This window comes from Salvelinus alpinus, chromosome 24, assembly GCF_045679555.1.
Source record: "Salvelinus alpinus chromosome 24, SLU_Salpinus.1, whole genome shotgun sequence".
Classification (NCBI taxonomy): Eukaryota; Metazoa; Chordata; class Actinopteri; order Salmoniformes; family Salmonidae; genus Salvelinus; species Salvelinus alpinus.
In genome coordinates, this window is record NC_092109.1 from 1,270,811 (window position 1) to 1,289,306 (window position 18,496).

Here is an 18,496-nt window from a genome sequence, read left to right on the forward strand (position 1 = left end):
CAGACCCAGTGTAACCCCTCTTCTCTAGGTAGACTCCCATTAGCTCCTCCCACTCCAGGACAGAGTACTTATCTGAGCCATCACCCCTGAAGAAAGGTGGAGCACTAACCTCTGACTTCACAACCAGATTCAGCTTGGACGCATCAATAAAAGTTGACCCACATTGTTCAGGCAAGGGAAACTGCTGGGATTGGTCAGGGGAATGGGCAGGAGAAAGACTTGAAGCCCCAGGCTGCAGTAAACTCGCTCTGATAGATTCTCCTATCTCTGAACCAATCTGCTTAATAAGGTCACTAAGCTGACTCGGTGTCCCATTATTACTGAGGACTGGGGACAATGGTACATCAAGAGACAGAGGTGGGAGACCCTGATCAGGTGGAGTAAACAGCCTACCCCTCCCAGTGCTTGTAAACTCAGGACTAGCAGCCACTCTACTCCCAGGAGCTGACTGTACCAATGGTGTAAATGCATGGACACCCCTCCCTCTACCCACACTAACCACACCAAAATCCCCAGCATAACTCATCTTATGGACTTGAGAGTCTTCCATGGCTCAATAGAGAACTAAACTACAATGTAATTTACTGCATACAAATACAAAAAAAATGCAATAAACAAATTCCCTCAAAACATGCAAATAAACGCCAATACAATTATCTAGTGAATATGCTACATTCACCTTCACTATTTACAGTATACATTCACTTATAGCAAACCATCAACAAGTGCGCATGCGCGGGTCGCGCATCTCCTCCACATGCACAGCTCCGGTGGTCAGCTTGAGCTAACCAGTCGGCAGGTCGCGGCACCAGTTTGTAGCGTGGTTCGTTCTGCGTTGTGTGTTTTCAATTAGGACGCTGCCACAACTGATGGTCTGCTAGTTGAACTCTTTTTATTTGCCCTGCACACGAAGAGACAACACACACGTTACCCTTGGTGCAGTCACAGCTCTCCGGCACCTTGCTAGCCGAATGTCAGGCAAAAGAGCGCCAAAAGGAATCAACAGGTGCTGCGTGCACACACTCGCTGCACAACAGCATATACAAGTAAAACTATACAGAACATAATTCTGACAAAATAAAAGACATACCTGCACACGAAGAGACAACACACACGTTACCCTTGGTGCAGTCACAGCTCTCCGGCACCTGCGCGAGCACATGGACACTCACTCAACCACTGTCACAAGTACTCAGAAGTTACAACAGATACCCCAGTCAGTGAGCTCTGTGAAACTTGTTAACATAAATTCCTACACTGTCCACACTATAACAAACGTATGGTTGCAAAACAGTACATTGTATAACCTTATGACGGTTTTATATTAAACAGTTTCGGAGCCAAGGACAACATACCTTGCTAGCCGAGGGTCAGGCAAAAGAGAACGATAAAGTGGTATGGGAATACAGATAACCCGCGATGGGCCAATCCAAAATATACAAAACTTTTACAATCACTTGTATGTACAATATTGGTATGAAAAAGTGTTTGTACACCAAATAAAAACATTAGCTATGCAGCTGTAATTAAATAAAAAAAATACACTGAATTATTATTATTATTATCAGATTATTAACATCCCCTCTTGACCTGGCCTATTTGAATTGGTCCTTGTGTGCAATTTGGTGCGTAATCTAGGGGAACAACATCACACTGCTACACAAGAACCAATTAGCCTGGAGCTAGCCTTTGCGAGGCCCATCTCCCGGCTACCCGAAGAGGTCCATCAGCCACTCCTTGGGCTACAATACCCATTTTGCCAATTGGCCTGGACCCCCCACCGACCCATCATGACTGAACTACCGACGTAATTCGACCGAGGGTTTTTTTCAACTGGCTCCTCCGTTGCAACGTCCCCTGAATGCCCATCTGCTAGCCTGCTAGCCGCGGCCCGCTAGCTGTCTAGAGCATTAGCTTAAGAGGCCCATCGGACAAATTCTTTGAACACTATATCTATTTTTTCAATTGGCCTGGACCCTTTCACCACACGGAGCCCAGCTGATCCACAACGACTGGTCTGCCGACGTTACAGCACGAGGGGGCTACTACTGACTTCTTCCGTCGCGACGTCCCTCTAAGGCCTTTCTGCTAGCTTTCTATCCCCGGCCCGCTAGCTGCCTGAATCACCGTGTCTCCGGCCCGCCTGAGCCACTCACTGGACCCCTATGATCACTCGGCTACGCATGCCTCTCCCTAATGTCAATATGCCTTGTCCATTGCTGTTTTGGTTAGTAATTATTGCCTTATTTCACTGTAGCGCATCTAGCCCTGCTCAATACGCCTTAGATAACCCTTTAGTTCCACCTCCCACACATGCAGTGACCTCACCTGGTTAAAATTATGTTTCTAGAGACAATATCTCTTTCATCGTCACTCAATGCATAGGTTTACTTCAACTGTATTCCCATCCTACCATACCTTTGTCTGTACATTATGCCTTGAATCTATTCTACCGTGCCCAGAAACCTGCTCCTTTTACTCTCTGTTCCGAACGTACTAGACGACCAGTTCTTATAGCCTTTAACCGTACCCTTATCCTACTCCTCCTCTGTTCCTCTGGTGATGTAGAGGTTAATCCATGCCCTGTAGTGCCTAGCTCCACTCCCACTCCCCAGGCACTCTCATTTGTTGACTTCTGTAACCGTAAAAGTCTTGGTTTAATGCACGTTAACATTAGAAGCCTCCTCCCTAAGTTTGTTTTATTCACTGCCTTAGCACACTCTGCCAATCCGGATGTCCTAGCCGTGTCTGAATCCTGGCTTAGGAAGACCACCAAAAACCCAGAAATTTCCATCCCTAACTATAACATTTTCGGACAAGATAGAACTACCAAAGGGGGCGGAGTTGCAATCTACTGCAGAGATAGCCTGCAGAGTTCTGTCTTACTATCCAGGTCTGTGCCCAAACAATTTGAGCTTCTACTTTTAAAAATCCACCTTTCCAGAAACAAGTCTCTCACAAGTTACCGCTTGCTATAGACCACCTTCTGCCCCCAGCTGTGCCCTGGACAGCATATGTGAATTGATTGCCCCCCGTCTATTTTCAGAGCTTGTGCTGTTAAGTGACCTAAACTGGGACATGCTTAACACCCCGGCTGTCCTACAATCTAAGCTAGATGCCCTCAATCTCACACAAATTATCAATGAACCTACCAGGTACAACCCCAAATCCGTAAACACTGGCACCCTCATAGATATTTACATTTACATTTAAGTCATTTAGCAGACGCTCTTATCCAGAGCGACTTACAAATTGGACCAACCTGCCCTCCAAATACACCTCTGCTGTCTTCAACCAGGATCTCAGCGATCACTGCCTCATTGCCTGCGTCCGTAATGGGTCTGCGGTCAAATGACCACCCCTCATCACTGTCAAACGCTCCCTAAAACACTTCAGCGAGCAGGCCTTTCTAATCGACAGGAAGGATATTGGCCTCATTCCGTCAGTAGAGGATGCCTGGTTATTCTTTAAAAGTGCTTTCCTCACAATCTTAAATAAGCATGCCCCATTCAAAAAATGTAATCCAGTAACAGATATAGCCCTTTGTTCACTCCAGACCTGACTGCCCTTGACCAGCACAAAAACATCCTGTACTGCATTAGCATCGAATAGCCCCCGTGATATGCAACTTTTTATGGAGGTTAGGAACCAATATACACAGGCAGTTAGAACCAATATACACAGGCAGTTAGGAAAGCAATGACCAGCACAAAAACATCCTGTACTGCATTAGCATCGAATAGCCCCCGTGATATACAACTTTTTAGGGAGGTTAGGAACCAATATACACAGGCAGTTAGGAAAGCAATGGCTAGCTTTTTCAAACAGAAATTTGCATCCTGTAGCACAAGCTTCAAAAAGTTCTGGGACACTGTAAAGTCCATGGAGAATAAGAGCACCTCCTCCCAGCTGCCCACTGCACTGAGGCTAGGAAACACTGTCACCACCGATAAATCCGCGATAATTGAGAATTTCAATAAGCAATTTTCTACGGCTGACCATGTTTTCCACCTGGCTACACCTACCCCGGTCAACAGCCCTGCACCCCCCACAGCAACTTGCCCAAGCTTCCCCCATTTCTCCTTCACCCATATCCAGATAGCTGATGTTCTGAAAGAACTGCAAAATCTGGACCCCTACAAATCAGCCGGGCTAGACAATCTGGACCCTCTCTTTCTAAAATGATCTGCCGAAATTGTTGCAACCCCTATTACTAGCCTGTTCATCCTCTCTTTCATATCGTCTGAGATCCCCAAAGATTGGAAAGCTGCCGCGGTCATCCCCCTCTTCAAAGGGGGAGACACTCTAGACCCAAACTGCTACAGACCTATATCTATCCTACCCTGCCTTTCTAAGGTCTTTGAAAGTCAAGTTAACAAACAGATCACTGACCATTTCGAATCCCACCGTACCTTCTCCGCTATGCAATCTGGTTTCCGAGGTGGTCATGGGTGCACCTCAGCCACGCTCAAGGTCCTAAACAATATCATAACCACCATCGACAAGAGACAATACTGTGCAGCTGTATTCATCGACCTGGCCAAGGCTTTCGACTCTGTCAATGACCACATTCTTATTGGCAGACTCAACAGCCTTGCTTTCTCAAATGACTGCCTCGCCTGGTTCACTAACTACTTCTCAGAGTTCAGTATGTCAAATCAGTTTGCCTGTTGTCCGGACCTCTGGCAGTCTCTATGGGGGAGCCACAGGGTTCAATTCTCGAGCCAACTCTTTTCTCTGTATACATCAATGATGTCGCTCTTGCTGCTGGTGATTCTCTGATCCACCTCTACGCAGACGACACCATTCTGTATACTTCTGGCCTTTCTTTGGACACTGTGTTAACTAACCTCCAGGCGAGCTTCAATGCCATACAACTCTCCTTCCGTGGCGTCCAACTGCTCTTAAATGCAAGTAAACTAAATGCATGCTCTTCAACCGATCGCTGCCCGCAACTGCCCGCCCGTCCAGCATCACTACTCTGGACGGTTCTGACTTAGAATATGTGGACAACTACAAATACCTAGGTGTCTGGTTAGACTGTAAACTCTCATTCCAGACTCACATTAAGCATCTCCAATCCGAAATTAAATCTAGAATCGGCTTCCTATTTCGCAACAAAGCATCCTTCACTCATGCTGCCAAACATACCCTCGTAAAACTGACTATCCTGCCGATCCTTGACTTTGGCGATGTCATTTACAAAATAGCCTCCAACACTCTACTCAGCAAATTGGATGCAGTCTATCACAGTGCCACCCGTTTTGTCACCAAAACCCCATATACTACCCACCACTGGGACCTGTATGCTCTCGTTGGTTGGCCCTCGCTTCATATTCGACGCCAAACCCACCAGGTCATCTGTAAGTCTTTGCTAGGTAAAGCCCCGCTTTATGGCCACCCCTCATAGCCTGTTTCCTCTCTAGGTTTCTTCCTAGGTTTTGGCCTTTCTAGGGAGTTTTTGCTAGCCACCGTGCTTCTACATCTGCATTGCTTGCTGTTTGGGGTTTTAGGCTGGGTTTCTGTACAGCACTTTGAGATATCAGCTGATGTAAGAAGGGCTATATAAATACATTTTATTTAATTTGATTTATCTCAGCGCACTGGTCACCATAGCAGCACCCACCCGTAGCACGCGCTCCAGCAGGTCTATTTCACTGGTCACCCCCAAAGCCAATTCCTCCTTCGGCCGCCTTTCCTTCCAGTTCTCTGCTGCCAATGACTGGAACGAACTGCAAAAATCACTAAAGCTGGAGACTCATATCTCCCTCACTAGCTTTAAGCACCAGCTGTCAGAGCAGCTCACAGATCACTGCACCTGTACATAGATAATCTGTAAATAGCCCATCCAACTACCTCATCCCCATACTGTTATTGCACCCCAGTATCTCTACTTGCACACTCATCTTCTGCACATCTATCACTCCAGTGTTTAATTGCTATATTTGTAATTATTTCACCACTATGGCCGTTACCTCCCTTATCCTACCTCATTTGCACACATTGTATATTTACTTTTTTCTTATATTGTATTATTGACTGTATGTTTGTTTATTCCATGTGTAACTCTGTGTTGTTGTTTGTGTCGCACTGCTTTGCTTTATCTTGGCCAGGTCGCAGTTGTAAATGAGAACTTGTTCTCAACTAGCCTACCTGGTTAAATAACGGTAAACTAAAAATAAAAAGACTGCATCAGAGAACAAGCACACATAAACACCACAACTGCTACCTGTTTTCTAAAAGGCAGAGGCTGTGGATCCAACTTTTCTGGACCCCTCTTCTCGGAGGTGCAAATAGGCCGACCCATGAGAACGTTTTTTAAATATCTACCACTTCTTTCTGAATGGACCCTCTCCCATTCGTCATGAGACAACGTAAACACCCTAATTGCCTCATCTGACTAAACACACTTCAGTGTATCCTTGCGAATTTTGATGTCAACCTCTCCAGTTACATGCTGTTCATCTGATTCAGTTTTCATAGAGATTACGAATTCCTCATCTGATAAACCTCTACACAAAACTTTCTGTCTCTAAGTGGTAGTATTAATTCCCAATATCTTGGGTGTCTGAGATTTGATTGGGCTGCACCATCGACACTCCATCATATGAACTTTTGGCTACATCAGGATGAATATCAGAAACAGGTTCTTTATACTCAAAGGTTTGTACGTTTATCAAATTAAGTTGGCAGTCTGAAAGTTTTCTCTGAGCAGTTGACATTCCCTCATTTAAACACTCCACAGGCAATAGGTTTTGTACCTGAGCCTCATTTACATTCTCTGTTTGTACCATTTTGTTTCATTTAACCATGTTGTCACTAGCAGTAGAATGTACTGTATCAATGTGTCAAAGTCCCCTTTTAAGACTAAATCAGTTTTGCAATGGCTGTACTTGAACTCGACATAATTCTGCGTTGCATAGAAACGTAGCATATTCTACATCCGTTTGACTATCTGGAGATAGGCCAACACAATGAAAGTGATACCATTTTGCACAGATATCACATGCTAGCATTGCTTGTTCAATGTTATTTGGTCATTTACAGAAAGGAAAGAGTGTTTCGGGTTTCTTGGGCTGTGTGACCCATTCCTCACCATTTACGTTTCACTGCATTTCCCCTACCCACTCTGTCTTTGATTGGTGAATTTGTTTACATTTGTTTATTGACTGTGTTGCACTGATTTAAGTTTGTGCTGTCATCCTCATCTCCCATCCCATTGCATATGGGTTGGGGGCTGGTCAACTCAACCTGTTCCTCAAGCTGATTAACAAGACTTTGAATGTTATCTCTATTCTTGTCCCTCATATTCATAAGATTTTGGACACTACGTTTAGTGACAATGGGTTTTCCAATTGGCCATTGCAAAGTTCTGTCAACTTCCTCCCAAAATTGGAAATAAAAATGTTAATTATGCTGCATAACGGAATGTATTGTCATTAAAATAGCATGATTATCCCCATTATTCCCGCCACTCCCATCCAATTTATGCTTCAGATTTGGTTGTTCAGCAGCATTATTTTTCATTTATCAGCGGTTGTGTCAAATTATTGTGTTCTATGCATTTATTAGTAGGTCAACACCACAGTTAACTCTATCACCACAGACAACTCCCACCATAGCACTAGGTCCACCCTTCACAAGTCCCTCCACCAACACCAGACCTCTGTGACCAACTCCCTTCCCTAATTGATTCTATTTTATTCCAATATATTGTTGTTAAATCATTACTATATAGGCTATAATGAAATAACACCATATATAGATTCTACAGACCGTAGTGAGTAATCCCAACCCCAACTTTTACTTCGACACCTGAAATAGTTTTCTCTCTGTAAACCAATATGTACACTGAGTATACAAAACATTAAGAACACCTGCTCTTTCCATGACATTGCTACACGGACTGAGTTGACCTTGTATCTTTATTGACCTTTTATTTCAGTATTTGCACTGTCTCTATGCACACTCACACACACACTGTCACTCCAACACACACTCACTCCATAAACTGCTCACTCACATACAATATGCACATACATTTACACTGACTCTACACACCCACACACCCACGCACATGCAAGCTGCTGCTACTCTGTTTATCTTATATCCTGTTGCCTAGTCACCTTACCCCTATACATATCTACCTTCATCACTCCAGTATCCTTGCACATGTAGATATGGTATTGGAACGGACCTTTTCAATATTTGCTGTATATAGTATGCTTACTTACTGTAAATACTTTATTGTGTATTTCATATTTCTTATTCTTATTTCTCATTTTTTTTCCTAGTAATACATTGTTATAGATTATTGCATTGTTGGGCTTTGAGTTTGCAAGAAAGGCATTTCACTGTACATGTGCATGTGACATAAAAAACTTTAAATACAGACTAACCAGGTGAATCTAGGTGAAAGCTATGATCCCTTATTGATGTCACTTGTTACATCCACTTCAATCAGTATAGATGAAGGGGAGGAGACAATTGAGACATAGTTTGTGTGCCATTCAGAAGGTGAAAGGGCAAGACAAAAGATTTAAGAGCCTTTGAACAGGGTATGGCACCGGTTTGTGTCAAGAACTCCAATGCTGCTGGGTTTTTCACACTCAACAGTTTCCTGTGTGTATCAAGAATATGGCAAGGTATGGCAACTGCTTAGCATCCGACCGCAAAGTGCTACAGAGGGTAGTGCATGCGGCCCAGTACACGGTAAAGTCTACATTTGTTGTATTCAGTGCATGTCAAAATAAAATAAAATAAAATGTTATTAGTCACATGCGCCGAATACAACAGGTGTAGACCTTAGTGAAATTCTTACTTACGAGCCCCTAATCGACAGTGCAGTTTCAAAATTACAGATAAGAATAAGAGATAAAAGTAACAAGTAATTAAAGAGGAGCAGAAAAAAAAAAATATATATATATACAGGGGCGTGCTGGTACAGAGTCAATGTGCGGGGGTACCGGTTAGTTGAGGTAGTAAACTCAGCTCTCACTGTCAACTGCCTTTATTTTTAGCAAACTTAACATGTGTAAATATTTGGATGAACATAAGATTCAACAACTGAGACATAAACTGAACAAGTTCCACAGACATGTGACTAACAGAAATGGAATAATGTGTCCCTGAACAAAGGGGGTCAAAATCAAAAGTAACAGTCAGTATCTGGTGTGGCCACCAGCTCCATTAAGTAATGCAGTGCATCTCCTCCTCATGGACTGCACCAGATTTGCCAGTTCTTGCTGTGAGATGTTACCCCACTCTTCCACCAAGGCACCTGCAAGTTTCCGGACTATTCTGGGGGGAATGGCCCTAGCCCTCACCCTACGATCCAACAGGTCCCAGAGCCCAGTGCTCAATGGGATTGAGATCCGGGCTCTTCGCTGGCCATGGCAGAACACTGACATTCCTGTCTCGCAGGAAATCACACACAGAACAAGCAGTATGGCTGGTGGCATTGTCATGCTGGAGGGTCATGTCAGGATGAGCCTGCAGGAAGGGTACCACATGAGGGAGGAGGATGTCTCCCCTGTAACGCACAGCGTTGAGATTGCCTGCAATGACAAGAAGCTCAGTCTGATGATGCTGTGACACACCGTCCCAGACCATGACGGACCCTCCACCTCCAAATCGATCCCGCTCCAGAGTACAGGCCTCAGTGTAACGCTCATTCCTTCTACGAAAAATGTGAATCCGACCATCGTCCCTGGTGAGACAAAACCGTAACTCGTCAGTGAAGAGCACTTTTTGCCAGTCCTGTCTGGTCCAGCGATGGTGGGTTTGTGCCCATAGGTGACGTTGTTGCCAGTGATGTCTGGTGAGGACCTGCCTTACAACAGGCCTACAAGCACTCAGTCCAGCCTCTCTCAGCCTATTGTGGACAGTCTGAGCACTGATGTAGGGATTGTGCATTCCTGGTGTAACTCGGGCGGTTGTTGTTGCCATCCTGTACCTGTCCCGCAGGTGTGATGTTCGGATGTACCGATCCTGTCCATGACGGACCCTCCACGGACCCTCCTGGTCAGACCACGTGTTGTTACACGTGGTCTGCCACTGCGAGGACGATCAGCTGTCCGTCCTGTCTCCCTGTAGCGCTGTCTTAGGCGTCTCACAGTACGGACATAGCCTTTTATTGCCCTGGCCACATCTGCAGTCCTCATGCCTCCTTGCAGCATACCGAAGGCACGTTCAGGCAGATGAGCAGGGACCCTGTGCATCTTTCTTTTGGTATTTTTCAAAGTCAGTAGAAAGGCCTCTTTAGTGTCCTAAGTTTTCATAACTGTGACCTTAATTGCCTACCGTCTGTAAGCTGTTAGTGCCTAACGAGCCTTCCATAGGTTCATGTTCATTAATTGTTTATGGTTCATTGAACATGCATTGGAAACAGTGTTTAAACCCTATACAATGAAGATCTGTGAAGTTATTTGGATTTTTACGAATTATATTTGAAATTTTCTATACGGCTCCCCTTTTCCCGAGGGATCCGTATGTCCTCCACAACGGGCTCGTCAGAGTCGTGAAAGAAGAAAAAGGATTCTGCTCGTCCGTGGTGAATCAAATCAAATTAGATTTCAATGGTCCATCACCCCAAGGACATCCAACCAACTTGACACAGCTGTAGGAAGCATAGAGCAACACAATATTATGAAGGTGTTCATAATGTTTGGTATATCCAGTGTTTTCATATAGAGTGTATTGTATTGGGGGCACATATTTTACCTTGGAACATGTTTTAAAACCCACATTTAATGTAAATGTCAATTAAATATGAACAAATATGAATCATTGTTAATGTTTACACAATTTTCCATATCATGAATAAATACAGATATTGATACTTCTACTATTACGTGGGAAACTTTTATTTTTAACATTTTCGAAATTCCGTGATCTGTCTTAGTGTTGCTGACGAGACGATGGTTGAAAAAGCGCGACAGCTATTTCATTCCGGGAGGTTGGCCCCGTTTTCGATCCAGTTCTAGAAAGCTACCCAAGCTCACATCACAGTAGAGGTAAGCGTGCTATTTAGAACTGTTATTTTGCACATGGTGGGTTTGAATAAAAACGGCTTCACTAACTTGCACTTTCTGCTTTTAAAGTAACTTGTGTAGGCTCTACTATCTAGCATTTCGTCACTCACAGCTAGCCTCACCATCCCCCTGCTAACTAGCAAGCTACTTGCATCGTAGCTACTTGCATCGACAACATAACTGTCAGGGCACCGTCATCTCCTCCCCGTTTGAAAACAAGCTTGCATATCTTATTGAGCCAAAACCTTATTATTGGAGGAGGCTAGTTAACTAGCTACATTAGCTGAGCCATAAACCATCTCTGGCTAAGTCAACAAGCTTCCTTGCGCTGACTTTGACAGCGCGAGGTCACACAACCACCCATTCAACAGCAAAATGTGCAGCTATTACATTTTTATAAATCAATGGCCCATTTTAATACATGGTAGTATATTCTGTCGAAGGCAGCCATATGTTGTCGGCCATAGCCGAAGGACCCGCCCGGCATCACGGCAATATGATAGTGGAATCACAGACGGAACTGCTAAGAAGGGTTAGTTATTGAATCAATAGGACCCCGGAGGGGTTGTGGTATATAGCCGTGGTTTATTGGCTAAGGGCTTTTCTTAAGCACGAGGCAACGGTGAGTATATTGGCCATTTACCCCTCCCAGGTCCCGTATTGATATTATAAACTGGATACCAACTTAATTATAGCAGTAAAAATACATGTTTTGTCATACCCGTGATATACCACAACTGTCAGCCAATCAGCATTCAGAGCTCGAACCACCATTATAAACTGGGAAGGTTGAGCCCTGAATGCTGATTGGCTGACAGCCGTGGTATATCAGACCATATACCATGGGTATGCCAATATCAGACCATATACGGTGGGTATGCCAAACCATTTATTTTTACGGCTCTAATTACGTTGGTAACCAGTTTATAATAGCAATAAGGCACCTCGGGGTTTGTGATATATGGTCGATATACCACAGCTAAGGGCTGTGTCCAGGCATTCCGAGTTGCTTCGTGCATAAGAACAGCCCTTAGGGCCTTATTGCTTAAATATATTTGGTGGAATGCCATTGAACAAATTACCAGTGTGTTGTGAACAGCATTAGCAACAATAGTGGAATGGTGGTTCGCCTTCAAAATAACGGTCCCCATTGAAACTGATGCTAATGGAAAAAATTGTGAAACGTGCCACAATTGGACTAGATAATGTATAGGGCTGACTCCATTTAGTCAACTGGTCGATTGTTTGGTTGATAGGCTGTTGGTCGGCCGATATTTCTTTAGTTGAGCAGCCGTATTTATTTATTTGTCATGGTGTACAAGACACCGGTCTGTTTCGTGACAGTCTCAGTGGACTAATCCATTGCGTAGGCCACGGGGATGGCACAGTCCATCACTCTAAGACATGTGATACTGAAATTGTATATGGTTATATTATGGGAAAATAATTGTGCAACAGTAATAAATCAAATATTATTTTATAACAAATGCTCTTTCTCCCGCGTTGGATATGGTTGCTGTCCATGGTTCTGAAACAATCTTCGGTGCGCCGTAGAATTGGCTCCTTTCCCTATATTGCAATGTACATAATAGCAAAATTAACCAGCATATTGGGATTGAGAACAATGCGGCGGATGTCTTCTTCAATATAAGACGTTTTAGGTTGTAGTTATTATAGGAATTATAGGACTATTTCTCTCTATACCATTTGTATTTCATATACCTTTGACTATAGGATGTTCTTATAGGCACTTTAGTATTTCCAGCCTAATCTCGGGAGTTGATGGGCTTGAAGTCATAAACAGAGCTGTGCATCAAGTATTGCTAAGAGCTGCTGGCAAACGCAGTAAAGTGCTGTTTGAATGAATGCTTACGAGCCTGCTGCTGCCTACCACCGCTCAGTCAGACTGCTCAAAATCAAATCAAATCAAATTTTATTTGTCACATACACATGGTTAGCAGATGTTAATGCGAGTGTAGCGAAATGCTTGTGCTTCTAGTTCCGACAATGCAGTAATAACCAACAAGTAATCTAACCTAACAATTCCACAACTACTACTTTATACACACAAGTGTAAAGGGATAAAGAATATGTACATAAAGATATATGAATGAGTGATGGTACAGAATGGCATAGGCAAGATGCAGTAGATGGTATAGTGTACAGTCTATACATATGAGATGAGTAATGCAGGGTATGTAAACATAAAGTGGCATAGTTTAAAGTGGCTAGTGATACATGTATTACATAAAGATAGCAAGATGCAGTGGATGATATACAGTACAGTATATACATATACATATGAGATGAGTAATGTAGGGTATGTAAACATTATATTAAGTGGCATTGTTTAAAGTGGCTAGTGATACATTTTTACATAATTTCCATCAATTCCCATTATTAAAGTGGCTGGAGTTGAGTCAGTATGTTGGCAGCGGCCACTAAATGTTAGTGGTGGCTGTTTAACAGTCTGATGGCCTTGAGATAGAAGCTGTTTTTCAGTCTCTCGGTCCCTGCTTTGATGCACCTGTACTGACCTCGCCTTCTGGATGATAGCGGGGTGAACAGGCAGTGGCTCGGGTGGTTGTTGTCCTTGATGATCTTTATGGCCTTCCTGTGACATCGGGTGGTGTAGGTGTCCTGGAGGGCAGTTAGTTTGCCCCCGGTGATGCGTTGTGCAGACCTCACTACCCTCTGGAGAGCCTTACGGTTGTAGGGCGGAGCAGTTGCCGTACCAGGTGGTGATACAGCCCGACAGGATGCTCTCGATTGTGCATCTGTAGAAGTTTGTGAGTGCTTTTGGTGACAAGCCGAATTTCTTCAGCCTCCTGAGGTTGAAGAGGCGCTGCTGCGCCTTCTTCACAACGCTGTCTGTGTGGGTGGACCAATTCAGTTTGTCCGTGATGTGTACACCGAGGAACTTAACTTTCCACCTTCTCCACTACTGTCCCGTCGATGTGGATAGGGGGGTGCTCCCTCTGCTGTTTCCTGAAGTCCACAATCATCTCCATTGTTTTGTTGACGTTGAGTGTGAGGTTATTTTCCTGACACCACACTCCGAGGGCCCTCAACTCCTCCCTGTAGGCCGTCTCGTCGTTGTTGGTAATCAAGCCTACCACTGTAGTGTCGTCCGCAAACTTGATGATTGAGTTGGAGGCGTGCATGGCCACGCAGTCGTGGGTGAACAGGGAGTACAGGAGAGGGCTCAGAACGCACCCTTGTGGGGCCCCAGTGTTGAGGATCAGCGGGGTGGAGATGTTGTTACCTACCCTCACCACCTGGGGGCGGCGCGTCAGGAAGTCCAGGACCCAGTTGCACAGGGCGGGGTCGAGACCCAGGGTCTCGAGCTTGATGACGAGTTTGGAGGGTACTATGGTGTTAAATGCTGAGCTGTAGTCGATGAACAGCATTCTCACATAGGTATTCCTCTTGTCCAGATGGGTTAGGGCAGTGTGCAGTGTGGTTGCGATTGCGTCGTCTGTGGACCTATTGGGTCGGTAAGCAAATTGGAGTGGGTCTAGGGTGTCAGGTAGGGTGGAGGTGATATGGTCCTTGACTAGTCTCTCAAAGCACTTCATGATGACGGAAGTTCTTGGGAACAGGAACAATGGTGGCCCTCTTGAAGCATGTGGGAACAGCAGACTGGGATAAGGATTGATTGAATATGTCCGTAAACACACCAGCCAGCTGGTCTGCGCATGCTCTGAGGACGCGGCTGGGAATGCCGTCTGGGCCTGCAGCCTTGCGAGGGTTAACACGTTTAAATGTTTTACTCACCTCGGCTGCAGTGAAGGAGAGCCCGCAGGTTTTGGGAGCGGGCCGTGTCAGTGGCACTGTATTGTCCTCAAAGCGAGCAAAAAAGTTATTTAGTCTGTCTGGGAGCAAGACATCCTGGTCTGCGACGGGGCTGGTTTTCTTTTTGTAATCCGTGATTGACTGTAGACCCTGCCACATACCTCTTGTGTCTGAGCTGTTGAATTGCGACTCTACTTTGTCTCTATACTGGTACTTAGCTTGTTTGATTGCCTTGCGGAGGGAATAGCTACACTGTTTGTATTCGGTCATGTTTCCGGTCACCTTGCCCTGGTTAAAAGCAGTGGTTCGCGCTTTCAGTTTCACGCGAATGCTGCCATCAATCCACGGTTTCTGGTTTGGGAATGTTTTAATCGTTGCTGTGGGTACGACATCGTCAATGCACTTTCTAATGAACTCGCTCACCGAATCAGCATATTCGTCAATGTTGTTGTTGGACGCAATGCGGAACATATCCCAATCCACGTGATCGAAGCAGTCTTGAAGCGTGGAATCAGATTGGTCGGACCAGCGTTGAACAGACCTGAGCGCGGGAGCTTGCTGTTTTAGTTTCTGGTTGTAGGCTGGAAGCAACAAAATGGAGTCGTGGTCAGCTTTTCCGAAAGGAGGGCGGGGGGCTCTATCAAATATCAAATACTTAATTATAATATAATAAACACAGAAATACGAGCCTTTGGTCATTAATATGGTCAAATCTGGAAACTATAATTTCGAAAACAAAACATTTATTTCCGGGAAATACGGAAACGTTCCGTATTTTATAGAACGGGTGGCAACCCTAAGTCTAAATATTGCTGTTACATTGCACAACCTTCAATGTTATGTCATAATTTTGTAAAATTCTGGCAAATTAGTTCACAGTTCACAACGAGCCAGGCTGCCCAAACTGTAGCATATTCCCTGACTCTGCTTGCACTGAACGCAAGAGAAGTGACACAATTACCCTAGTTAATATTGCCTGCTAACATGAATTTCTTTTAACTAAATATGCAGGTTGAAAAAATATATACTTCTGTGTATTGATTTTAATAAAGGCATTAATGTTTTATGGTTAGGTACATTTGTGCAAAGATTGTGCTTTTTTCGGCAATGCGCTTTTGTTAAATCATCATCCGTTTGGCAAAGTTGAAGTAGGATGTGATTCGATGATAAATTAATAGGCACCGCGTTGATTATATGGAACACAGGAAAAGCTAGTTAACTACACATGGGTGATGATATTAAAGGTAAAAAAAAAAAATATTACTAGGTTAATAACTAGTGATTGTGAAGATTGTTTTTTATAAGATAAGTTTAATGCTAGCTAGCAATTTATCTTGGCTCCTTGCAGCCACAAGGTCCTTTTGACGCTGTACTCGCATAACAGGTGGTCAGCCTGCCACGCAGTTTCCTCGTGGATTGCAATGTAATCGGCCATAATCGGCGTCCAAAAAGGCGATTTAACGATTATGAAAACTTTAAATCGGCCCTAAATAATCGGCCATGCCGATTGTCGACCTCTAAACCAAGCTCGAGTTATCAGTGTAGCCCTGTTATCGCCTGGACTTGTTGAAATATCTCCACGCCTAAAAAAAAACATCCAGGCTTCCGTCATAACTGTTCATTTATTGGAATAATTTTTTATTTTATTTTTAATAATCCCGTCTGAATCGTCCTCTGGAATAACGGACATTCTGGGGTAATAATTACATAACCAACGTTCTCTAGTAATTCTAGTCCCATGCGAATAGAGCTTAGCTAAATTGTCAAACCCCAACTTAATTAGATCTATAATCAGTAGCCTAACTGTTACATGTGCCTGGCTTTATAAATCATCCATATGTCTACAGAAACAAAACAGATCTTGCTTCTGTTGCCTGTTTGAGTGTTTGTTTAAAACCTCTTAAGGATCGGACCCTTTTTTTCAATTTTCGCCTAAAATGACATGCCCAAATCTAACTGCCTGTAGCTCAGGAAGGATATGCATATTCTTGATACCATTTGAAAGGAAATGGAAATGTGAAATTAATGTAGGAGAATGTAACACATTAGATCTGCTGAAAGATGGAACAAAAAAATGCATGTTTCTTCTTTGTATTATCTTTGAAATGCAAGAGAAAGGCCACAATGTATTGTACAGTTTAGGCGCAATTTAGATTTTGACCATTAGATGGCAGCAGTGTATGTGCAAAGTTTTAGACTGATCCAATGAACCATTGCGTTTCTATTCAAAATGTTGTATCAAGTCTGCCCAAATGTGCCTATTTGGTTTATTTGTAGCCTACTGATTCCGTGAGCACCAAGCCTCATGCAACGGCAAAACGTCAGATAAAGCAATTTCACAGATTTGGCTGTTTTTAATCTTTGCTATGCTATAATAAAGGCTTTACAATTGTTTTTCGTTAGAACAGACAGGTATTACTTATCATTTATTTAATGTTGTTTACACTGTTCCAAACAGGCAAGGCAGTCAAATAATATTGTAATCTAACAGCACCTGTTTGTCTCTCACAGCCTAATATGCACGCAGCTCTCGCTCCTATTCCCTCCTTTGTCTTGATCTCCTTCTTGTTATTATTATGATTATCGTTATAATAAGTGATGTCGTTATCATTAGGAGGCTTTGTATAGTATCCTTGTATAACCACCATCGAGCTGTAGGCCTAAGAACACATCCTGTTTAGTCTTAATACCGTAACTTACTTAGGCCTATATTCGTTCATGCCATCACACAGCATACGAGACATTCATGCTTTGAAACGCAATCAAGCATTTTAGTTGTCAAATTTCATAAAAGGGAGCTTTGAACAATTAGCCTGAACAATAAATAAACTGCAATTCACGAATGCATGCAACAGTTTTTAATCTGCTGTAATTTTTATTTTAACGGGAAAACCAATAAAAAATATAAAAAATGCAGTTTAAACGTTAAGCAAAATTGTCAATTTGTCACATCCCTTACTGTATAGCCTAACCTATGGATTGTGCACACATGAAATGGGGTATCAGCCTACTCCGTGACACTCACAGAACACAACTGTGAATAGTTTACACAAATATTAGTGTCTTATAATGTGTACACAGAATCCATAGGTTAGGCTGTACATTGCAATATGAATGTTCAATACACAGGTTGACTGGTGAGCTTAATGTTGCAACTCTTTGCTTTATAAATGTGCAATAACCATAAACCACAATTTATATAAGGAATTGGCAACTCGTTCTCATTCTGAGAAATAAGCTAGTCCACTTGATTTCAACATGTAGACAGGCTGGCATGTTGTTCAAACAGTTGGAGACTAGAGTTGGGCAGTATCCAGATTTTCAGACAATCAACCTGGCATATACAGTATTAATAAAGAAATTGCAAAGACAGGCAATTCAGCTCATAAAATTATACATATATAGATAGAAGCTTCCGAATTTTATTTTTGATGAGTTTAGACATTTACAAGCGAATGTGAATCAGACACGTGCAAATGAACAAAGTTTTGGCACATTCTGCTGAAGGAAGAACAGTACAGGCTCTGAAGCACGCTGTGTCTGTGGAGTCTGGAGTTGCTAGGGCAGGGTTCTCCAACCTTTTCTAGCATGAGAGCTATTAAAATTTTTAAAAAAACATGTCGTGAGCTACTCATTTTTCCCCTAGCTTTCAAATAGGCACATTCTTC

General features: G+C 43.3%; 1 protein-coding gene across 1 annotated transcript in view; it reads left to right on the plus strand.

Annotated features, from left to right (window-relative positions):
• Nucleotides 1–10,912: 10,912 nt before the first annotated feature.
• LOC139551707 (spectrin alpha chain, non-erythrocytic 1-like) overlaps nt 10,913–18,496 on the plus strand; it is a 71,026-nt gene continuing 63,442 nt past the window's right edge. Inside the window, exon 1 of the mRNA XM_071362978.1 lies at nt 10,913–11,015. The gene's annotated coding sequence lies outside the window, so the exon portion shown is untranslated. The remainder of the gene's footprint in view (nt 11,016–18,496) is intronic.